General features: G+C 34.0%; 1 protein-coding gene across 1 annotated transcript in view; it reads right to left on the bottom strand.

Moving 5' to 3' along the window:
• The window catches only part of mtgo (miles to go), a 53865-nt gene extending 28084 nt beyond the window's left edge, over positions 1-25781 (bottom strand). Inside the window, exon 1 of the mRNA XM_068765585.1 lies at positions 25489-25781. The gene's annotated coding sequence lies outside the window, so the exon portion shown is untranslated. The remainder of the gene's footprint in view (positions 1-25488) is intronic.
• Between the last annotated feature and the right edge of the window lie 404 nt (positions 25782-26185).

Genomic DNA, 26185 nt, shown 5'->3' with positions numbered 1-26185 from the left:
ATGACTATACCAAGTCTTTCGGGGCAGCTAGTATTCGATAAGTGTTGATAAGTAATGTACTAACATAGTCACGTTGCCGATTAAAATATATATATTTATATATCTGAAAATAAATGAGCCTATCGCATACGTACAAGGGTCGAACAACGACCTCCGAATCGCTCGTGCGGTTGAAGATGAGCGTCGCGACAGAGGCCAGCCGATCCGCGTCACATCTAGACGTCTGAACTGAATAACAATTAACAACACCAGTTACGCCCACACTTGTTGTATTTATGAATAATCCATTAATCGTTCTAACGCTTTAACAATATAACCGAACTTTTACATGAATATCATTATTACGCCATAAATATCTAAAGTAACATCTCTTTTTTTCATATCATAAAACAACAAGATTAAGAATCTCGTGTTTATGCTTATCTGTATTTAATATTAATATTTTTTTAGCTGCATCATTCTTAAAATCAGAACACTTTAATATTCTATAATTTAGTAATAACAAACAGAAATGGCTGCGACTGCAGTAAACGCTTAGACAGCATCTTGTATTAAATAAAATTTTCTTAGGAGGCTCCGACTTCATTATTATCATTTTATCTGTAAGTCCACAGCCGGGCAAACACCTCCTTCAGATTTTCAATAAGACAGTTCGAAAGCAGTACATCAAGCGCCTTCCGTTGATCATAACAATGCCGTACTTTCACCTTATAGATGGACATTTTAGGCTGGACTTGCCGGTCTGTGGTGTCAATACCAAAACTTTAAGCTTGCAACGAATATCTGTTCTGCGCGCTGTATAGAATGCCTACTACCACTGCAATTAATAAGTGTCAATTATTTCAAACAGTGTATTTGAAAAATAGTTTTTTTTTTATTTTATTCAATCGAAATAAAAATCTGCTGAAAATTGTATACGATTATTAAAATTAAAATCTTGAATACTCACACAAATATTGAGAGTTTCTAGAACTATGTCTGCATAGTGACTTTAAGTAGTGCATAGGAGCGGTGATACCCGCTGGCCTACGTCAGTACGTGTGTACACTATCACGTGGCGGATTCGTTACGAACATTGCGCGGGATCATTTTGCCACAAGCGTGACGTTCACAATCGCCTGACGGATGTTGTTTCGGTATTTGATGCATTATTCAAAGAAAACGAGACTTTGTTAAAATTTTACACGGTAAAGCCACGAGTAAACTTAACAAGGTAGCCACGGGAATTTTCCTAGTCAAATGTAGATAAATACAAAAAACTATTAACCATACATCCGTTAATAAAAAAAAACAAATAGTTTAAGCTAATCTATTTGCAATAGTTAAATATCGCAAGCATGATTTTACTTCACCGCAGTGATAACGTAAATGGAGCACAAAATGCGTATGAATTATAATGCGCAGAATGGAATGCGTACACGCAATCACATAGAGTCGTTGGTTAGAAAAAACGTTATTAGCACCATGCCTACATAGCATTACGTTCACCAGTTTTGAAATCTGTACGAAGAGATATTAAATGTATATATACGAAGAGATAATAAATTAAATTTGCGACATGGCCCTTCTTCGGAGAATTTCAAAAGGATTAGTTGGAAGCGGCTTTCAGTGTATTTCGAGAACCTTTACAAGGTCGTGTGTCCACTTTGTGAGTGAACGCTCCTGCGTTCAGCTGTTTTGCGGACTATGTGGCCTGTCTTGCCAGTCCTTTGGCCTATTTTTATCACTTTCGTTCGTCTACGAACAAGATCATTCCTGATTCGATCTCAATGAAGACTCGAGCATAGACCTTTCGTGGTTCTGAATATGAGTTTTGAATCTTTGATAAGTAATTTAGTTTAGTTTCGTGGGAACATATTGGATGCGATGCTGCACAGATGAGGATGAGCGCTTATCTTCCGCAGGATATGGCGGCTGTTCCGGCGCGATAGCGCCACCTACGCCGTTGCTTCGGACGCGCAGGCCTTTGCCCACCTCACATCATTGTTTTCCGAACAAAGAGAACAAACGCATCGTCTAATAAACAAGCAACAGAAACGCTGTAAAAAAATTCTACGTTATATTAACTTACTTTAATGCAGAGTATTACGAAATCGCAACAAGTTAATTTACGTTTGTTTTACTGCTACGGTGAGATATTGTAAAAAGATTTCGTTTCACACAGACGGGCCTTGTACGGTTTACAATGCCGCGTAGCCGGCGTGCCCACCTCATTGTACCCGCGTCGGTCAATTAGCAGCCCTTAATAGAGCTCATTCACGCGACTGCCGTGCTGAATGAAAACTGACTTCATAATTTATGACGCACTGTAACAATAAAGGTATCGGCCATTCAGAAATATCGAACTGCGCGGCTAGGTAATGAGAGAGCGAGATCTTTGATACAAGTTCATTAACCATTCTTTGGTACATCAAGTATTGCAATAATTCAAGTCATAATTCCATGTAAACGGCATGTTTTATTAATGGAAATGTACATATTTCATTTTATTGTTACAATAATTTATCCTTTTTTATTGAATGACGTAGTAAATTAACTATAATTGTATGTGCTATAAATGTATAAAGCACCTATCTCTGTGTCATACAGATATAGTTGATTTTTTTTTCGTAAGGTTGTAAACAATAAACGAACTGTAAAACTATGTATTAATTCAATGTATGTGGTCGCGTAGAGACAAAATTTTAGTTTTTAAATTGACCTTTGATCCTTCTGAATGACCTATCATTATTATCAATCAATGTAGTCAATTTCAGGCCACCGTGGCCGCTTACGTCGGAATCGTTACAGAGGGCGATAAAGCCTCGCACTTTGAATCGCCCGTACAGCCCGTGTTATTTTCAGGTATTTTTATGATTATAAGCAAAACATTTGACCTCTGTCTCTCCTGATGATAAGCGATAACAGGATCTACAATCTTCTAAGCAAGCATGTACGCCTAGAAGATTCACTCTTAACTTGAAGACTTCCAAGTTATAGTTAGCTGGAAATAACGACGTTGGTAAGTTGTTCCAGTTCTTTGCTGTTCGCGCTATGAAACAAAACTAGCAATATATTATTAGTAGTGATTTTAAGTTACATTACATCTTTCATCGAATACTAAAATGTTCTAATATTTGAGTAAATCCAAAAAGGATGTAAGATCCTTTATCGAGATTTATATTTATAAATTGCAAAAACCTCGTCCATCTTTTTAAACTACTTACATTATAAATTACAATAATCAAATCAGATCCGATCGACAATCCAACGTATCAGCTACATCGCGTTTGATGAGAAATCTTATAATTACACGCATTCTTCGCAGTAAATAAATATACACCCATCCGATATTTGTCATCCGTTGATGCATTCGTTTGTTTGCAGCCGTATCGACTTTGTGACTCATTAATAAAATTTAAACAATTACTGTTAAGTAAATGTTTCAATTCGGATCTAATAAGTGTTAAAGAGTATAACATATTTGTGGATCATTAGCATTATAAGAATTTTGTTTAATTTCTAGATACATTCACCAAAACCGTATATTCACAAAATCACTGATATTTTATAACCAGGTTTTTTAAATTATTATAATGCCTTTTGAAAACTTAAAATATGTTTTGTAATCAAAATATATCGCGTATTAAACTGCAAGAAAATTGTTGTCCCAAATAGTAAGTTAAAAATCAAACGCAGTGTTCATATATTCCGAGAAAATTAGAACGTTTTTAAAAGGTGCTTGATGCATGCCGCTTCTAACCGGCCTTTTTAAGAAATCCAGAGGCTTGTTTCAGCAGTGGACATCCTACAGCTGAAATTATGATAATGATAATATTTCTTTAGTACAGTATACTATATTATTGAAAAAAATTGGAAAATTGTCCAAGAAATAATTTTCGTAGAAACAATCGTTAAAAATTATCTTTGGTACAATTGCTGCGTAAATATGGAATTCAGGGATATTCTTGAAGGATACTATGCCGATATATATTTTTCTGCACTTCAGCACTGTGGGTAAAGAAATCATAAGGTTATTTAGATTTAAATATTTTTGCATCATGATAAAGGACAAAAAAAGATGGGTAGCAGTTTTTTTTAAAAGCAACAGCAGTAAACTGTCTTTATATACACCGTCATAGCAGTGTAGTGATTCACTGAATATGTAATACAATATTCTTTGCAACATCGCGTCTGCGCTTATCACCTTGTGACAGGCGATTGTACGTTCCATTACTTTAGTAATCACACGAGCTATGGCGCCGTCAAGCCAAACACAATAACGCTTTATTTCTACTATTTGTACCTAGCAAGAAAGAGCTAGCTAAAAGACAGTAAATTGTTTATTAATAATGTATAGTACGTTTGCTCTGCATTTCTCTACGATATCGAAAATGGAATGAGGAGATTTAATTAACTGACGTAGCCTAGCGCATTGGAATGATGAAGTTGTAGAGGGCAGATCACGTAAGTGCGTCAGGTGTTTAATATTCTGCAGTATAGACCAAAGAGCGGCAAACGCAGAACGATCGCGTAAGAGCCAGTAGGAGGACAGATGACCTTCTTAAAGTCATCGAAATCGAATTGCAGGTCAATTTCAACCGGATCTATAGGAAATCTTTGGAGGAGGCCTGTATCTTATAGCGGACGTCTTATTATTTAATTAATTTTCTTTATCATATAAATAAAAATTCTTCGTCATGATTTATTTCTGTTCGTTTTATTAGTTAAATTGTTTCGCTAAACATATATGTTGCAAAGTTCAATGCTTGAGGACCGGTACACTAATTTGAAATGAATCCTGTTTTTTTACCAGGTATTTTCTTTCATGGAAATAAAAAAATGAGAAATTAGCGAAGAACATAACAACTTTTAAATTTCTTTTCTCTTATACTGTGATGGGCCAATAAGTTTTATTAGTAAATCGTCTGTAGAGGCAACTATTTGTTTAAGAATTTTTATTCACATAATAATGCAAAAACTACCTAAATGATTTGAAAATTAAAAACATCAAAGTTTGGATAAAATCTCTATTATACTTTATAAAACGGCTGTTAAAAGGAGAAACAAGATTTGAAACTATTCATAATAAGCAAACTGAATGCCGCCAATAAATCAGCAAGACAGATCGCAGATGGGACCGCCATGAAAAAGTTAAGACTAAAAACAATCAAAGACCATTCTTTGTCTTAGGCGGCCTCAAAAAATGTAAGCTGGTTTTAGCCCGATGAATGGAAACTTTAGTTAATTTTAGCTAATACTATTCGTATTAGCGGTGGACGTCCTGCGGCGGAAATAATGATAATGATAGATAATTCACATAATGTTTTTGCTCTTTATTGATGTGCTAAACTAAACTTCGTAAAAAGGCTTGAGGCAAAACTCTGTTAAGGTTACTACAACTCTAATTAGTAAAAATTCAAATTTTACTCCAATTAGATTAAAATTTAACTTTTTATTGGGAGAATGATGATCAAGAACTTACATAATTATGAAAAACTTAAAAACGTCAATGTCAACAAAAAAGTTTTATGTATAGTAGTCAATACTTTTTAAGTTTTGATTCATGATTTCTTAAATACTTTTTTATTAAATTAAAACATTAAACCTAAATATAATAACATTATTAAGACGATAAACCGCTCAACAGCGTTAATATTTATTTACGGTTCACTATTATCGTTGGCATTCTATTTAAAACAAACTCATTCGTGTACACAGTCCGGGCCGTGTTCCACTAGTGCGTCATAGTCACCCAAGTCCTGGCGCATGACACATCGGGGCGTGCGCTGCTTGTAACAAACTAGCCAAAGACAAAAATACGCTCGTGATTCTCACGTATTTCCCGTTTGCTCCTTATTGCCTCGCATATGTGGGTAAACCTCATATAAAAACAGACATTTGAATGAGCAATCACATTGATTGTGCCGTATCTAGACGAAAGCAAATGCCATTTTCGTTACAATTATAAAATTCAACAAATTTTAGTCCGGATTTAATCCGATTGTCCGATTTAAATCGAATATCATTTTATTATACGATGAAACAAGGTTACGATAAAAATACTAAATGCCAAATAAACAATTCATTTGAATTATTACATTTATACTGAATTTAAAACGTTATTTTAAAATGTGTTATGTTAAAATGAGAGGCGATTAATTATGTTTGCGTGTAAAATTTGTATATTTGACTTTTTTAAATGCTACACGAATTACAGCGTGAAGTTAAAGTTTTTAACGGTTGCAAATCACGCGATGTATAATCTATTACGACATTGGAATTTTATAATACGCGTAATATAATAGCTAACGATAAAAAGCAACGCTTACATAAGAACATAATGGGAGTTCTTTTACATTTTTGCACAGGGTGTATGCAACGTACGTTAGAGAAGAAAATTAAGCTTCGGTGTACGTAGCGACGTTACAAAATCGATATCTCATAACTGACTTCAAACAACTACTATATTTCTACTTGAACGTACTTCTAAAAGAAAAAGAATAAACGCCGTAATGCTTGCTCTCTAGACATTTTTATAACCAAATAAAACTATTTATTGAAACTCTCTATAGAGATATTTCAGTAAGTCCAAAAAACCCAATAACTGCAGAATAATATTCTACTTAAAACACTATTTCTAATTACAAAAAAGTCAATGTTTTAATTAAACAGTAATCAAATAATTTATATAAAGTAAAAAAGCATGTACGACAAATGTTAACTTATAATTTTTTTTAAATAATCCCCTTAACAATATTATTTTTGGCAAGTTCGAAAACTTAATATCACTAACGTACTACAAGTTGAATTTTTTAAGTTCAAGTTTGATCAATCTTTAATACTCGCCCGAGAGACATTTTTGGCTAAATAGTGGTAACATAAAAGGAATATTACAAAAAACTTGCCACGAGAAATAATATATTTTTCCTATTTATATGACATAGAAGGACAATTAACAATAGGTTACAGCGCATCAATGGAATAGGATATTGTGACTTTGTTATTGAAACCGTTTAAATATGGACTAGGAAGCCTTATACATTTACATAATGTAATTGCAAGATAACCTATCTAGAACATAATCATGTCGGCGATGGTTAATGATGCGATTGGAAGAAGATGGATGTCGTTAGATGCGAACAAGTCGAGACGGTTCTAGGCGCAACATAAGAGTGAGTCCAGCGTCGAATTGTTACATCACCTGTACTTTCTAAAAGACTTGGGTTTTGTTTTAGAATTTATATGGTTATCAGATTAATTCCCGTGAGCGCAATTAACACGAAATTATAAAACAAGAACAGTGAATTTTAACAGCTTCAAAGTTTAACTTCTTCGGAACTAGTTTTCGGTTCAGACATAACTACATTGTTTTTATGAAGCTAAAAACGAACGTCAGCTCATCGCACAGTTACCTGGCTAACGACCCGTCGGCATCGAAGATGACGCATACCACTTGGAATGTTGATGGAAAATGCGGCGTGCAGCACTGGATAATTGGACCGCACAGTAGTAAGAGCCGATGTATCCGCGTCGAAATCCTTTGTAAATAGAGCGAATTGTAATGCGATAAGCTTCGCCTGGAAAGGAATGGAAGTGAGACGGCAGTCGGCAATAAAGGCAATGAGAATGTGTAAAATATAGAAAGCACTTTAGAAAGGAATAGAAGTTGCGCGTGACCCGCCGCCGACGGCGAGGTGAGCGGCCGCGGTGCGCTTGTGACACCACTCACCTCTGCCGGCCTTCACTACCAACCTTTTAATTACACAGTTTTTCGCAAACAATGATCTCGGATTACATTACAATGTTATTGCTCGCCCTATTGATATTTCTCAACTCGACACATCGATACGCAATGTTTAACTTTCGTCTTACCAAAACAAACGATTACACTCGTCTCGTAATCTGTGTGAGGCAAGCGGTGCATCTTTTTATTATTATGAGATAGTAATTCTAAGGTAAAAATATAAACATGAAATAATGTTGCATAATCAGACTATAAACTTAAATACTATTTAGGTTTTTCATGTTTATGATTATTACGTTTTCAATTGAAATCTAGATCTCGGTAACTCTTAAGTTTTAGAAGCGATCCAATGTACGCGTCCCCTCAATTGTAACGCGTCTAGTAGAGCTGGGCTCCTATACGCAGGTCAGCGTACGTAGCACGGTGCTCTATCGACATATTAAGCGATGAACTCACCCAGCCGACCGGGTGCTATTTAAACTCGGCTGGCTGGGATCGAGGCCATAGAGTCGACTATCAGCTGTTACGCTCATCAAATTCGCTACGTGTTTAACAGGCATGCCGTAAGTTCTGGCAAGGCAATCAAAAATATTATATCTATGATATAACAAGCGAACGGTCGTTAAAATTAAGTAATTAATTTTTTTAAGAAAAAATATAAGCTTTACTTAAATCTTCTCCGTTGTGCACTCTTGTCAAAGGCGTGGTGGTCATGCCTCGGTCGGTCCTGGTGCCGCCGCTACTTGTGTTATACGTCGCCACGTAGCTCAATGTTTGGCGGAGTGAGAGCATTAATTTATTGAGTTTTTAGTGGCAGTTTTGATGAGTTCTGGCCATCTTGTTGAAGAACGTCTATAAGATTTGCTTACCTTTGCCTTGCACCATCAAACATTTCATTGAGGCCTCATAAAACTTAAAAAAATGCTTGGTAGCTCACGTGATTGTTAGCTAACAGAATAAAACAAAAGAGTGTAGACAATGATATGAAACATATTGCACAAATCCGGTAGACGGCGTCGGTCTATAACGCTTTGAATTGTTTCGAAATCCAATCCAAACACGCTGTCTTCACGATGAACCGCAGTTGGACGTCTTAAAAAGCTCCATCTAATTTAAAATAAATTCAGATGATACTCCATTCACTGCTGTCTTAAAGATTAAGATGCGATTATTTTATATCATTTGAAAACCGTACAAATAAAAATAGCTTTTAATTAAACCAGTAAGTTAAACAAATGCATTAAAATTATTAAGAAATTAGATGACCGAAGTACTAGGAACAACGGAATCATAAAACAAACCAAGTAAAAGTACTTAGCTCGTTGTTCCAAAACTATTTTATTTATTTGCGTCAAGATTTGGGTAGACATTACAACTTTGTGTTAATACCGGGATGTAAATGAAACTTCGTTTAATTAATTTATGTGTACGTGAATAGAAGGCATAGTATGTGAATTGTGCGTGTGCGTGTCACGTACTCGTCGCCAGACGCTTAGCTGAGCTGTGGATGCAAATCATCCAAATTATGCTTAATCCATGGATTTAGGTAACTCTTAAGTACACGTTTAACATAAACTGTTAGCTAAAGTGGGGACTGCACCTATCTAAATTTAAAATATAAGAACGTTAGACTCCGTCTTTTATATTGATATATTTACATTTAGAAACGACGAATGAAATGGAAGTAACCGATATAGGCCAGCGGATTGGCAAGTTGAAGTGGCAGTGGATAGGTCATATAACGCAGAACATGGCCGTTAAAGCCTTAAGATTCTGGAGTGATCAAGACCAAGAATTAGAAAGCGCAGCGTAGGAAGTACGTCTACCTACAAGGTAGAAAGATAAACTTGTTAAAGTCGTCGAAAACTACTGGATGCAGGCCGCTTCCAACGGACATATTTGAGTTCTGTGGAGAGGACCATGTCCTGCGGTGGATGTTCTATGGCTGAAATTATTATGGCAATTTATATGTTAAAAGCAAATTCAAAATTGTTATCAACTTTCACGTTCCATTAAGAAATCTCACTAAAACAAATATGTTAACTTTGACAACAGAATGATAATTATGAAAACGAAGATTAATCAATAACTCAAGACGTACTATTATTTACAAAAATAATTTAAACAACAATATTCATTATAAATAATAATTGTATCAATATAATGAAATAATTTCATATTCATATATTACTCTGTAATTTCGTTATGGTTCCAATACAACAGAGTATCAAAACTTAATTCTACCAATAAAAATGCTTGTATTTTTATTTTTGAATCATCATAGGCGCAAAGCTTTCACACTTTGATTTATTGATCACTCCACTATTTAAAACGGAACATAAAATTCAATTGAACGTGTCATATAGGTTACAATTAACACAACGGGGACACACTAACCAAGCAATCAAACGAATCGCACTGTATTAGTAACCGGTGATTTCGAGAATGTTCTGAATCTGCCGCGTCCATATCGAAACAGCCGTTCTGAATTGTAATCACCAATCATTACGTTCGCCCACCCTGTCTTTCTTTGTCTCCTTTTAAAACGTCAAATATTTATCCTGTAATTATATTCCATTATCTGTTCACATGAAAAGTTAAATGAGAAATATATGGATGTATAACAATAAAATTAGCATTTTAAAATAATATACAGTAAAAACACCGGAAAGTACACAACTTATTACATTGATTAATAATAAAGACGAAGAGATGCATTAAGATTGCTAGCAAAATCTCAGTACATATGTGCCGAGGAAAAAAAAGATGTTTTTTAACCCAAAAACGAAAAAAAACTTTTTTATTTAAAATTAAATATTAATACTCGAGACCTAGAAATAGTGAAGCAAGTGGTTAATAATTATATTAAATAACTGTTACATTATTATTTACGCATGCTTCAGAAAAGCAGCGACGTGTAAAAGCATCATTAAATTTCTTTACAGTTGACCAATCGCATATATTGATCACAATACAATAATCTCCCCTTTCACTTGCTTACGAAAGTGTGCAAGAGCGATATATTAATTCTATCCAGCGAATAAAAAGTTGTAACGATTTGAAGTAATGAAAAAAATTATAAACAACAGATCTTGTCTTAAAATTCATAGTAGTGCTTTTTGTCACTCATTCATTTTTTTTGCGTACGAAACACTAGGTATTGTCTTGCAAATGACGCGTAAAATAAAGGTTTATTCCACGCGCTTTACGCTTATGTCGACATAAATATTCCACCGTATAAAGTTAATATATTATACCATAACAATATTATCATAACTTTGAAGACCTACGGACAAAGGCTTATACAATGTTAAATATATTTCATTTTAATATAATAACGTATATTGTTTTATAAGTTGCCTGTACTATTTTATTTGGTTAATATCGATTTCAGTTGGTCAAAGGATAACTACATACTTTATATAATCACCTTTTCTAATCTAGGATTGACAAAATTTCGCTGAGTTTCTTTCCTTTTTTCTCCAGCCTGGGGCCATTATTCGAACGGATGGTGGAATGGACTCATCTTGACGAAAATGAAAAGTGTAATCAAACCTATATCGGATAAAATATATTGAAAGTGAATTCACGATGTTAAAATTTAATTATAATTTATTGTGACAGTGTTTTATACTTTTTTATTCAAAGAAACATTAAAAATTACTCAAACAACGTTGATTATAAACATTAATGACATAAGACTGCGTAATTATCTGTATATCACGGAAACATTTTACTGTTGTCATAATGGGAGAATATTAATAATGCTTAGAAGCCATAGGTTGCATACTCTGCATCCATACATTGTCGCATGGGCCAATAGAGCAGAGTTAATAAGGTGCATAACACGAGGCCTGCACACGTCCCTAAATGATGTTATGTTCTCGTTTAATTATAGTGCATACGAAATTCTTGCACACGTTGTACAACATATTTACAATTATGTATAAATAAGAATGGATATCTAAGATACAATATATTAAGTAGTCGGTTACTTTGAATCGTTAGGTTTGCGAAATTTGCCGAATTTTCAATGTCATGTTAAATAAGATTATTACGAATGCAACATTTTTCTACCGCGTAGTAGTTGCAGTACTTGCAGTAGTAACTAAGAGCCACATTACATTACTATAACGACCAATTATTTATCACTCGAAATACATGTCTGACAAAACCAAAGCTAATATTGAAGCATAACATCAGACACTTTCCATATAGTTTATTTACTATGTAATTTTACTTTGATATTTATAATAATTGTACTCATAATTTTATAGAAAATGTAGGAACAAATACAGCTTTTTTGTTAGCAAATTAATTAGAAAAAAAGAATAAAAGTTTCATCTAAATATCGGATTGAATTGATTACAACAATGAACCTCCATAGCTCTTGTGGCACCACATGATGCGCGGGACATGAACAATACAAAGTTTTTTAAAACACTGTCGCGTACATTACCATACAACAAGATGGCTCCCAACGCGTATGTTATCCGTCTGCAACGTACCTGCAAAATTACAAACAATACGTGAATCATAATAAGAATGACCTTTGTTTTATTTGTCAGGATTTTAGTTCCTTTGGTCATAAAAAGATAAATTAATACTTTGGACCTATAATACTGTACATAAATACATATTTGAATGTACATCAATGTTTACTTTTCGAAAATCTATTCGAAATAATAAATATTTGTTTCATTGATAAATTCTAAGTCAAAATATCTGTCCAAGTAGGTTTATACACATACTCCTAAATCGTCAATTATTAGAAGATTATAAGTAGTAAGTCACAACCTCGGGATGTTGATCTGCTTCTGAGAAGAGGGAACCAAAAACTAGTATGAAATAATATGAATAAAATTTTATGTAAGTTAGATAGTTATTATTTCATTTACGTTCACCTGATGGAATGTAATATAACCTGCCAACAGTGCAGCGATATACAATATTGCAATACGATATCCTGCCTAACGCCATTACGCCTGCTGCGTACTTCGAGATACGTGATGAATCATTAGGAAAATAGTATTCGCAGGTTTAGATTATGCGGATCTATACACCTCTTATCAACATGATTATATGATATCCACATCATCGAAGTTAACTTATCATTGCCTTTGCATTGTTAAATATTTATTTTTTAAATACAAGGATACTTATGGAATTTAAGAATATAACATATTAATAAGAAATCAATAAAATATTTTTTCATCGCTTTACATTTAAAAAAAAACATGATTCAGCGTCCATTTATTTCTCAAGCTTTTCGCTAGCATTTTTTGCAGTTAACATAGGTTAAATAATAAATGCCATTTACACGTTTTTCTTTGCTGGTATTTACAGTTTCCGTGGGTTTGAGAGGGCAGAGGGCCTTTTATTGGCCTTAACCTCGTTTAACATTACTTAGCTAAAGGGTTTCTTGAGTTCCTACCCCTCGGTAGTTATAGGATTAAGAGGCCGTTGATGTCTTAGATCGCAAGGACTGGCACTCTATGGAAGAATCTGGAACAACGGGTCCACTTGGACTGTCACTTAATAGGTCAAGAAATACACTGCGCCGTGGAAAAATACATAGCATCTTTTAAAAAAATATATCTCGATTCATCAACAATTTAAACAACCTTCGAAATGTATAGCCGTTCATTTTATTTATTACCGGGTACAATATAAGATAGAATTTTCTCACACCGAAACCAGAATTAAACGTGTTTATAAAGACGCAATAAATATGTAAAAAATTTAATATTGATAAATAATTAAATAAACGTTGCAAATAATAATTAGTCCATCACGGTTCGCCATGTTTTTTCTACATCAATTAACTATTCCAAATTCAAATGTCATACATGTTACATACGTAATATATATAATATATAATATATATAAATATAATTAATTATTAAAAAATATAATATAAAATATATAATATAATAATATAATCTTATTAATTATTAAACAAGGAAAACTAGTAATGCTTAAAGAATTTTCTTCCCGAATTTCGAAGAACGCGTATGATGACAAAACCTTTTAAAGTATTGCCGGATTCCGAAGAAACCGCACCAAAAAAAAAACGCAAAATTTATGCTCAAAATCACAGTAGTCTTTTCCCGTTCATTTGCATCCAAAAAACAAGGTGTTGGTTTTTTTACATGAGTACCTTTTATTTGTGTAAAAAAATAATTATAGTAAGAATACTTAATTATTATAAGTATTTAACTTAAGTAATAAAAAAATAATTTATTTTAAAAGGTGTTACTGTACCTTTGTTTAAACGTCTTTGTATTTTATAAATAATTTTACCACTTTGTAAATTTTTAAGCATTTTTCTTGTTTTCGGAAATAACACTAAGAACTAACATAAAAAATGGGATATTTCTTTTTGGATTTAATAGTGAAACTGTATTATGTACAATATTAACTCAATTTTAACAATTAAACAAAATAAAAAAACACAAAATTTTAGATTTGTAAATAGACCGTAAGTTCTATTCTCGAGATATAATTTATAAAAAAATCTTAAATCTTACATAATTAACACTTCGTGCGTTAGTCATTTAGGCCAAGAGTCAATGCCAGAGTCCTCTGCGTACCATAATACCACGGGATCATGGTATATATCCCATAATCTTACCATCTTTAGACGAGGCCTGTCTTACAACGGGCGGCTGAAACGCCGACGACGTAAAAACAAACCCTGTTAAAAATATACACTGATTCTTATCAGTAACAAGTTTGTATCACTCTCCTTTGATTAAGTATTGATTAAGACATGATAATAATTGATAGCACTTACTTAATATTTACTACATAAACTAGTTGTTGTTTTTGTTGGATTTATATCATGTTGAAAACTATTTACTTTCAGTGTAAATAAGAATTTTCGATATATTTTAGTAATGGAATAGGGAAGACCGGAGCTTCACGGAGGTTCAATCAGTCTCACAAGAAATCGACAGCAATTCATTAAAATTTAAACAACTAAATATGAAAAGTATCGGTTATACAATATTAATTTTTAGTTTGTTTTGTGTGAAAGGATTATTTAGAATTTTAGTATTGAATATAAAGTTTGACTTCATGGTTCTAATATCTAAAGATATATATCATCATTATCATCAATCCAGGCGTAGAACGTCGACAGCTGTGGGAGACTTATCTCCCAATAGATTTTCAATGGGAGCGTTTGGAAGCACCCTGCATCCGGAGTCTCTCGACGATCAAGAACGTCTGTCCACTTTGTGATACCTACGCTGCGTTTGTCAGTCCGTGCTCACTATACATCCACTTCACTTGCCAGTCCGCTGGGTTACGTAGTCTACGTTCATCTACGGAACTACTCATTACTGATTCGATCTCGTTGTGAAATCCCGAGCATTGCCCTCTCAATGGCCGACGATCTATTTTTTTACGTAATGCATCTTTGTTTCCTTTGATTAAACTACACATTGTTTTGCACGGTATTTTTAATGTTGCTGTGGAATAATTTATTATGTAATGTTTTTATGAACTTAAAATAAAACAGGATAGAGTGAAGGAACTAAGGAGTATAAATCTATGTACGATTTATTATTAACTTTACATCTATCTCTGTGAACGCTTTTCGTAACAGTATTATACAATGCATAGTTTTGAGGCTAATGAGCAACGGAGAAAGTCTTGCCTCCCAGTTAATCATGACATAATCAACGTCTTCGATGCAGCCGAGCGCCATTCAATGCAATGAAATCGCTCTTAAGATTTGCAATCGTTCCTTTTAAAAATTCACTGTATAATGGAGCAAGATCATTTTCTTAAATAATAAATTAAATCAATATCTATATGTGAAGTACACCAAGAACGGTTGGACCGATTTCTATAATTTTTGTGCTTTTGGAATAATCTCCCAAAATAGGATGACAATTTTTTAAATGTCATATACTTAATAAATGACAACCGAAAAATCTGTCTAATCGTTCACCAAACCGAAATTTGCTAATTCATTTACCATTAGGGTCAGTTAATGAATGAAAAATAGATGACAATTTAAAACTTTTAGTCCGGCAAATTGGATCAACTCTATGTATTTTTGTTTTGTTTTTTTTTCCATTTAAACAAAAAGACGTTTTTAGTCCCCTAAATGAAAAAAAAAAAACAATTTAACAATGTTTATTGTGAAGAATGAAGAAGAACAGTGAGTGGAAGTCGCAAACCTAAACAAATAATATCACAAACAAACACGTAATCGCTTTACTGGCTTATTCATACACAAGCCAATTAAATCTGAAATACACAAGCATGCACAATGCACGTGCAAGGTCACACATGTATAATTTTTATCACTATTACATGTTTCAAGCAATTTATAATTATTAATTCAATGAGATATATTGATATTCTATAATATTTTCTTGAACGTCGTAGCGGCGAACATTGTTACGCATCACTGGTGTCAGATATAAATGATAACGACCTTTACATTGTTTTAAGATGATTATGGCCAAAGTTTATGAATTTATAAATATTAGGTTAACCTTTATAAATCTTTTGTTGCACATAGCAACGTATCTTGTTAAACATTATAAATTTTTATATAATTAATTTTTCTACTTTGTCAATTCGAATTCAAAATATTTTTATTCTAGTAGGCAATTTACACACACTAGAATCGACAATTGTTTCACCATTATAAGGAGTAAGCCACAACCGGCTCAAAATACTGATCTGCTGAGAAGAGCCGGCCAGAAACCTAACAGTTGCTCTTTTTTTTTAATGAAATTTAAAAATGTTTGATGTATACATTTTATATGAAACAAGTAAACGAGTCAACTAACCATGGTACCACACATTTTGTTGAACTAAAAACTTTTGAATGCTATAATAGGATTTGTGTAATGATATACTTTTCATTTTAAATTTAAAAGTAAGAAAAGGAGGAATATATATAGGAATGATAATAATACTTTTTGAAAATATTCCCACATATGTATATTTTAAAATGAGCCAGATTATGATAAATGTTAATAAGAAACTCAAGTAGCGGCGATGCTTGCTTCAGAAACATGGCAACCCTGTAGCGAGGCCAGGAGCTGCCGCCCGGGCCGTGTCGTAGGAGTGCTCCCCCCCGCCCCCGTCCACTCTACTTCGTCCTATCGATCGACTCCGCACACCCACTCGCATCCCCGATGCACCACTTGTTACATCTCTTTACGTCTATAAATTGTTATGAAACGAGAAAATCTAATTCCACAGCGAGCTCCGCAGCTTTGTCGTTTCATCTTCATCTGCAAGACTACACGAATTCATTACCGGTGAAAAGTTTAATAAATACACCAATTTTTTATTACTTGCCTGTAGACTATATCTGAAGTAACCCACCGCGTTCAAATAGAAAAAGAATATTTATAGCATATTTCAGACCGATCACTTTATCTTTTATAAATGATTGGAAAAGGTGTAAACGATTCTTGCTGTCAAGTGAGCTATTTAATTTTACTCCTTGAAATTTTTTTTCGCCTATAATCAATCATCCAGTATACGTGATTATTGATATATGTTGCATGTATACTTTTTATGTAATTTTTTTAACAAAACTATTCGATTTAAACCAATTATCCTAGAATAAAAAAAAAGCTATTAAAACCTTGAGGTGAAAAAATTATCGTACAATTAAACTGTTTATAATTATTAAGCGTAGAACTAGTCTTTTTTATTTGGAATATTGGTTTGGGCGTTTACATTTTTTGTAAAAGTTAATTTATTATTCCAATTATACTTATTAAATCACCGTAGAAATTTATTTAAAAAAGTAAACTTATATGAATAGAATAGACAGTATTAAAGTCGTTGCGAGATAAAATACCTCTTAGTACCATGTACGAAATCACCATAAAAATTAACTATGCACCTTTCGCACTATAATCATAAAATTTTAATTAGAAACTTCATAGCGTCAAATAAACATACTTCTTAAAAAATTGCTACAGTGCCTTGGACGATATAAAGAAAAAAACGTGAAAATGTAAATATTTTCGCTTTAAATATACATAAATATCTAAATCATAATTAATGTCAAAAAAAAAACAAGTTAATTATTTAGAATAGTGATGGAAGGATTTTTTAAAGAGCTACGACATGCATCTTATAATGCTCTTCAACCTTAATTTTAAAAAAAATCAGAAATAATTAAAACACGTCACCTAGTCTTACAATTAATTCGTTCAAATCTCCATCGCTTCAGTACACAAACCAAGAATGGGGAAAGTGGCGCGACGTACAGCAGAGAGAGCGAGCATCTCGTGATATTCGCATGCAGTAATTAGCATCGATTTCAGTACAATCTGATGATATTAAACAATTGTTTCAAACGTTTGCTGCCACTCAACGAAAGGCGTACGTACATACGACTGAACAAGTGAGCAACTAGCTGCCCACACAGAAACCAGTTACGAATTGTTTACGCACAGTTACATCTCATCTAGACGATCATACTTTAGCGCGTGTATATTAATAAAATTCCACTAAACAAAAATGTCACTCTTTTAATACAGATCAGAATATTATTTTCACTGTTAACGAAAGAAAAGTTGTTGTATATTTTCACGATTCCTTATAAAGCATTCTCAAGTTTCTAATGTTAGTAGTAGTTCTCTTGTTAATTCGATCGACCGAGCCGAGGTTCGGCCCTTTCTGCTACTCTTGAACGAAAACGCAAATCGCGTGAGCCAAGTTCTTCTATCAAAATCGCTAATTTAATGTTCCGAACTGAGGTTCCCGAAGAAGTCTTGCAGGGTAGTTACTCTAAAGGATCTTAAGCCTTTAGCGCCTACAGTCTTTCCCTCGCTTCCATACCAAACCCTGTGGGTAGTTATATAGAAATTTATCTGTTAAAATAATCTCTAGAACTTTGCAAAATTGTATCAGTCATCGTCATATTTTCGTCATTATTTATGTATATAACACTCACACAGATTTCCAATCAGACCTATTTGAAACGGCCTGCATTATTATCCTCTCAACAGTAACAAGGTCGTCTGTTCACTCTATAGGTGGACATTAAGACGTACAACGTAAGCTCTGCGCTTGCAAGTCGTTAAGAATTCGGCGGTAATCGGTGTCAGTATTAAGTGTATTCCAGACATAACAATCTCCGTGAATTTTTTTTTATAATTAAAGATCATTTCATTACGACGAATACATTGCGATGTCTTAATTGCACATGTATTAAAAATTCATATAAATTAATATGAAAGGGTAAATTTTGTTATAAAGAAGATAAACTGCGTCACATGGCTTGGGTCTATTATATCTTGGTAATAATGTACCACAGCGCGCCCGTGTAAGCGTTTCCGCCTTGTCACCTCGAGGAGGAAAATCCTGTTTATGTGCACGAATGCATTTATCGCAGTAATGGTAAACTAAGATTGAATCAATCGTTCGCTTCCAAAATCAAGTTCTTTTCCTTTTTTTTTCTTACATATAATTTCAAAAGAATTCATCACCAATATTGATAAGTCAAATACAATTTTATTGGAACTGTAGGTTTAATAATGGAAATACGCAATAATTATTCTAATTTTTAAGTTTTTTATCTATGGAAGATCTACCATGGTTCTGTATATGATCGATGTCTACGTTTACTACGGTTCTCTTGATTTCATCACCTGCAAAACATTCGCTGCTGAATATTAGCCTCTCCCATCATTTTTCAATGAGACATGCATAAGTTGGATAGAGTACCTTAATATTATAAGTGTGATATTCTATGATGCTCTTACCAACCTCTGGTCAGCTCAGAACTCAATGGCCATGGGTATTGCGGTCTATGTAGCCTGCCCACTGCAACTTCAACTTGGTAATCAGTTATTCTATGGCAATTACTTTTATTCGTTTTCGTATATTCTGATTCGATCTCGTAAAGAAATCCTGAGCATAGCCATCTCTGTTTGACCGACTGTGAGCTAGTCAATGAAACTCGAAGTAAAATATTCCGTTCCAGTGTTGTCGTTATTTATTAATAGTAATTTTAATAGAAACATAGCAGAAGTCAAGGCACCATTTTAAACATTATGCACGCTTCGAACACTTATTCCACAATACTAGAGAGCTACGTCGCCCCTTACTCGTATGGTTATTTGTATCTTTTATTTATTACTTTAAATCTCCGTTTAATTTGTATTTACTTTCCCATCTACAACCTAGCTGTAATCAGATTGAAGCATTCTTACTCTTTGTGTGTAGCAGCACTACATTATGCGCTGAACAATTCTTTTACCAGGCTTTCATTTTATGATTTGTCACATGACAAATCCTTTAACAAAAACATTTTTAAGCGACTCAAAATAATTGGCTAGTTGCATTGCTTGTTTACTCTTTCCTTGTATCTTCTGCAGCTTTTGACTACTTCGTCTTTTACAATAGACTACCAAAGTATGTCTATTCTATTAATCAAATGAATCATGTGAAATACTTTACAGTTTTTGGGTAACCGTTTTGTTATTTTTTCACGGTGCTCAGTTTGATCATGAAATAGTTGCTTTGAAGTCTTAGGTTATTGATGGAATATTGATTTTTAAATTATATTTCTTCGTATAATATATTATTTACTATCTGTATTTGTAATGGAAGTAAAAACTTATTATACTCATTTAAATATACTCAGTGAAGGTCGCGGGACTTCGCTGGATACGGGCAGCTCAAGACCGGTTACGGAGGTGATCTTTGAGAGAGTTCTATGGCTTTTAGAAGGGGTATATATCCAGAGGTGATGATGATGATGAACAAAAATAAATTTAACTAATAATAATAAAGCTGTGTATAATGTATGGCTAACATTTTTCTAAATATAATTTACGAAAATTATGCATAATCGCGCCAGCAAGGAGTCGTGGCGGCGGAGGCGGAGAGGGCGGGGGAGGGGGGGGGGGTCGGCGGCGCGTTCAACGAACGTCCGCGAGCCGGCACCGGCCCAAGGTCGCCGCGTTCACTCGCCCGCCAGCCGACCACCTCTCCAACACAGCTTAAGGACAAAAATCCTGACCACTCATAATTATTCCACTGCAAGATGCTTGGACTCATTTTATTTACTCAATTAAAGAATTAACCCTTCAATGCGCGATCATATAGTAAAAAAAATTAAGAAAAATCAAGCGTTCTTTCTTTTCACCCGTAGTTAAACAATTAATTTAAAATATACATTATTACCAGATAGAACATAATGTACATATTGGCAACAACAGGTATTTTATTTGATTAATGATTTTTTAATTTTAACAACTGAAAAATTGTTTTTGTAAACGATCCATTATTGTTATAAAAATTGAAAGGACGCCCTCGAAGATAAATTAAGTGAAAGTTTATTTTAAACGACCGAGGTATTCATTTATCAGGCAACGAAGTATGGATGACAATCTTTTGTATTAAATTAATATTGAACTGGATGATCGTGCGACGTGCAACTAAAGCAGTGTCGTAACTCGTAAAAGTGAACGCTAAGTGATGCAATATTTTATTACTAAAATACCTACGACGCATTGGTGCAAATGGTAGACGCCAGATTCTCTATTGAAAGTGAATGTATTATACCATTTTATTTAATAAGAACTTAGATTGTATTAACGCGTGTCAATATAATCTAGTCAACTTTCTTCTAGACTAATTGGTGACGTCATTTATTTACATATTCAATTTATGAACTGACTTTTAATTTTGCTACGATTACTTATCAGTCGCCATTTATGGGACAATTTTTTTATCGCGTAATAAAATTCAAATTTATTCTAAAGCTACTGTGCTATATACATGACACAGTATTTAATTACAAGTAATAATAATATTTCATCATGTCCATCTAAATTAAAAGCTGTTGAGGTTCTGGTTGACTCTACCCAGCAGATCAGCATTGCGAGCCGGTTGTAGCTCACTACTTTAAATGCTTACTTAAATAGATACATTTTGAATTTGATTTTAAAATGCCACAGAACTTGATGAAGTTAGTTAACGTCATTGATTTTAATTAATACTGATACTTGATGAATCTGTATTACAAAATAATAAAATATATATTCGCCTAAAATCTTTTGTCGCGATAAAAGTTGTACATTGACTAACAAGTTTGCTTGCTTAATTATATTCTGCACAGGTCTTAATAATTACTGCTGATATCTAAAATAAATATAACGTATGCAATACGCGCACAGAATTTAACTCCTTTGACTAGTTTTGCAGATTGCTTGTAATATGAGTAAACAACTAGGGCGCCTAATGTCACATTTAAAATTATTGCAGTTCCAATCCATCAAGAGACCGCACCCTGGTCTGGTATGTTATAATTGCACGATTGCACACGTGGCAATATATAGGACTGCATATTTCTTATATTACTTATACCCATATGTATATGTATACGAATAGATGTACGCTTTCGCAAGCATATTATTGTGATTCCCTTAAGGTGATATTGCTTTTTACAGATTGGTCGCCTCCAGCCCGAATACTCCATAGGCATCATAATTTTCCTTCTACGACCGCGAATGAACGTCGTTGGAGAAATTCCTCGGGTATTCGGTTCAACGGCCGCAAGCGTTCGTACTAGTGTGCTGTGTGCGTATTGCGCACGCACACACGTGCACATTCATGTCTCTGCAAACACGACTAGACCGTTACCTGCGATACTCTATACTTCGACTGTCACAGTAATAAGTCTTTTTCTAGCTTGGAGCTCCTCTGTACACAGTTTGGGGCAATTATTTATAATATACATTGTTAATTAAGTCTATAACTGCATGAATAATTCCAAAATCAGCCAGATAAGGTTTCCGCAGCTTTATAGACATGTTACGCTTTTATCGATATAAGAAAAATATGAAAAAAAAAAGGTATAAGAAAAATAATAACAAACTTAACTTCTACCATTCTTCTATTTCAGATGTTACTTCTAAGCGTCCAATATAATCTAAGGTAATGAAATATAAATATAATCAAATATACATAACAAAGAGATAACGCGTATATGACATTAACGAGATAAATAGAAAAAATAAACTATCTAATAGGGAACCAGAGGACATTTGCTCAATACACACTCTTTAATTAAAATTCAAGTGTAAAAATCCTTGCACTTATGAACACATATATGTGGACTGACATTTTATTTGGAAAAAATACCATGTAAAAATTTATAGAAGGAAATTGTAAGAATAACCGTTAAATTTATTAAAATTCTTTTTATTTTGCACGAGGTAAAATCGAAAATTTTCCAATAAATTCATATATCGTGTATGTCTTTTATCTATGAGGCTAGTAATATCTAATAAAAAATTGTATATTTTTAGTACGCAGAAAATCTATTGCGTGAATTTAGTTACAGAACCCTGTGATTGTGCACAATGCATTATTAATAGTAATCAACTGTATTCCTCAATATTCCAATTACTGACTATTTCTGCTTCTTATCTATTGCTTCGTATTCTAAGTCAAGTATTACTATGCTCTCATTTAAACTATGTCATCTTATGTATTGAAGTGACGAGAGTAGAAATGATTCGTATGCGATCAATAATCTAAATTGCCTCAATTCGATATAAGTATGCCGTTTTACTTACTATTGCAAAAACGCCAAATTACACTAACCACTTCATCGGGGAAAAAAGCTTTTTCTCAGTGAAAGTAAGCATGTCTTACTGGTAACAACATTACTATTTAAGAATAACATGATTGTATAATACTTGCATATACATAACTATTAACTTTCTTCAATTTCTGTCTCGGCCCGAACTAGTCATTACCGTTAATAGTAAACAGGGAACAAAAAAATTAAACACGTTTTTATAGTATAAATAATTGTAAGCCTTTAAGGGCATACCATATAATCCGAATAATATTTCAAGGTAAATAGGTGTTCCATCAAAATTGTTACAATTAAACTAAATATAGGTACACTTAATTACATAAGTATATAATAATGCAAACAATAGATGTTCTGATTATGTAGGCGAGTATTAACAATGGTGCGTGTTTTAGCTATCTGAAAAGAGATTAAAGGTCACAGAGATTGTGTAAATTTGACCCGAGACCCGGACACTACACGATAAAACATACAAAACTATTTAAATACCTATATTAACATGATGTTGAAATCTATAAACATCCTAACGCATTTCCATTATTTTAATTCGCGCGTAGTTTTGTGTTAAGGATGTCATAAAAAGATACAAAAGTAACAATTATAATAAAGCCAAGGTCTATAAACATGAACTAAAATCATTTGTAAATATCGGACGTCTCATCGTTTTCATATGGGGTGATAGAACTATTAATTGGTCTCAGTAATATCATATCTACGCAATCACGTTCAACAGACTTATTAATTATAAACTGCCAATTTGCCACTTTTTTCGACTGTATAAGTAATGAATTTTTCTGAAGCTAAACTTAACTAAAGAACGATTTTATTATAATCAGAAAAAAATAATTGTACGATGTCAGAGGTAACAAATTCAAGATAATATAAAGCTAACTACATAAATTTTATCGCTTTTGTAAGTTAATAGTGTTAACCAAAATATTTTTCGTTCGAAGAGTACTCGTAAAGTAAATGGTAAATTGTGGGTCACAGGGCGGAAGAGGCGACGGTTGGGTAACGAATTACAGTACAGTATCAACCTTATTATTGCGAGATCAAATGATCGTACGGCCTGTTAAATTCCTACAAAATTTTCAATAAGAATGTAAAATAAAGGTAGAAATGGAAATTAAATTATAAATTAATTAATTAATATAAAGTCGACTTTTGCTAATCCTACAAGTAAAATTTGTAATCAAGAAGATCAAAACTGTAAAATAATACAATTGTACAGATTTAAAAAGTTTGTCGCGGTGAAACAAGCCAGCAATGAATTTCAGAGGCACTGGTATTAGTTAACCTGAGAATAATATTTTATTAATTAGCAAGCATAGCTATCGGTGGCCTAATTGGTGGTTCTAATTTTTTTAAGAATTCATGATGGTAACAAAGTAACCGAAACATTTACTATTACACTTGTAGATGTCTTTCCCTTCGAGATTACAATTGAATATAAGATTGATCGAACTAATTCATGTTACCTGAAATATGGGATCGTCGAATAAAAGTAACATAATTGATGATTAGTACTATATACAGAAGCGTGGGCAGACGGCAGACTTGCGCCGTTATGTCAATCAACGCCCACAAGCGACTATATAATACAAACACTCAAAGCCGGAGTAGTTCAGGCAAATTCCGAACGGACATTGTTGTAAATTTGCAATGGTCGGTATAGGAGCGACGACGAACCCGAGTCGCACTGACATTGCGTACAGTCCGGCATTCCATATGGAATGCGGTCGCTCTACCGGCCGCGCACCACCCCGCGTCTACGCCCGCTCTCCTTCATGTTTTCTTATCCACTAACTTCTATGCACTGTATGGAACAACGAAAACATACAAAATCCTATAAGAATCTTGTTACTTATGACAAACGCTAATAATAACGACGTTTTCACACGTTCTTATACCGACTGATGTTACGAAATTGTAACGCTAACTACGTGTAATACTCTATTACAGACAAAAGCCAGTGTAAAGAAAATTTCAGAGTACATAATATACACGGCAAACACTAGTGGAAAATTTTCGCTGACGATCAGGACACGGTGTTCTTTCACAGCGTTCCAGAGCGTATCAACGAGCCGACCGCCACGTCGCGGCTGTTTGACATCCCGTGCATATGAGCATCATTCGCCGAATCGAGAATTTCACTCACCTTCGTAGAAAAGCCGCCGATTAAAAATATCTTCGAACTCCAGCACCCAGATAATCCGGTTATCGTTTGTACGGCACAAATATTCACCACACCAAAACGACAACATAAATAAACGCGGGAGGAGGCACCGGACCAAGTACAAACCGCTCACAGCCGACGCACTTCTTGCACAGATAGAAATGCAACTGAAAATGCACGGGGCGGGGTTGTCGAATGTCATAAATGGTTAGCTCCAGAGGTCGGGCACTTGTAGTGCAAAAATCAAAAGCACGTCACACGATCGCTCGCGTCAAAGTCGCGGAGCGGACTGAGCGGGGTTCCGGCCAGCGACGCGAGGTGGAGCGCGGGGCGTGCGCGCCGAGCTGCCGCCGTGCCGACGTGGCCGCCCGTACCGCCGCTGCCGCCGCCGCCGCCATCGCCGCCGCTTAGCAACGCGCCCAACCGCCCAAAGGATCTATGATGAATTGACGGCTCGTGAGCTTTCATCAATATCGAAACATCCACAAACAGTATTATTTCATTGTTATCCTTCTAACATAATAATGATTATAAATGTAATCACGGTATATCGAGAAGGGGGAAAAATATAAACAATTTGACTAAAAATATATTTTTTTAGTGTTAGTTAAATATATGTAGATTTACTTAAGGCTGTGAACAGTTCCTTAAATTTAAATGTCTCATTTTACGTAGACAA

Source organism: Battus philenor, unplaced genomic scaffold (assembly GCF_028537555.1).
Source record: "Battus philenor isolate CCGP_79_NKW_IND1 unplaced genomic scaffold, ilBatPhil1.0.hap1 SCAF_2, whole genome shotgun sequence".
Taxonomy (NCBI): Eukaryota; Metazoa; Arthropoda; class Insecta; order Lepidoptera; family Papilionidae; genus Battus; species Battus philenor.
This window is presented reverse-complemented; position numbering and strand designations above follow the sequence as displayed.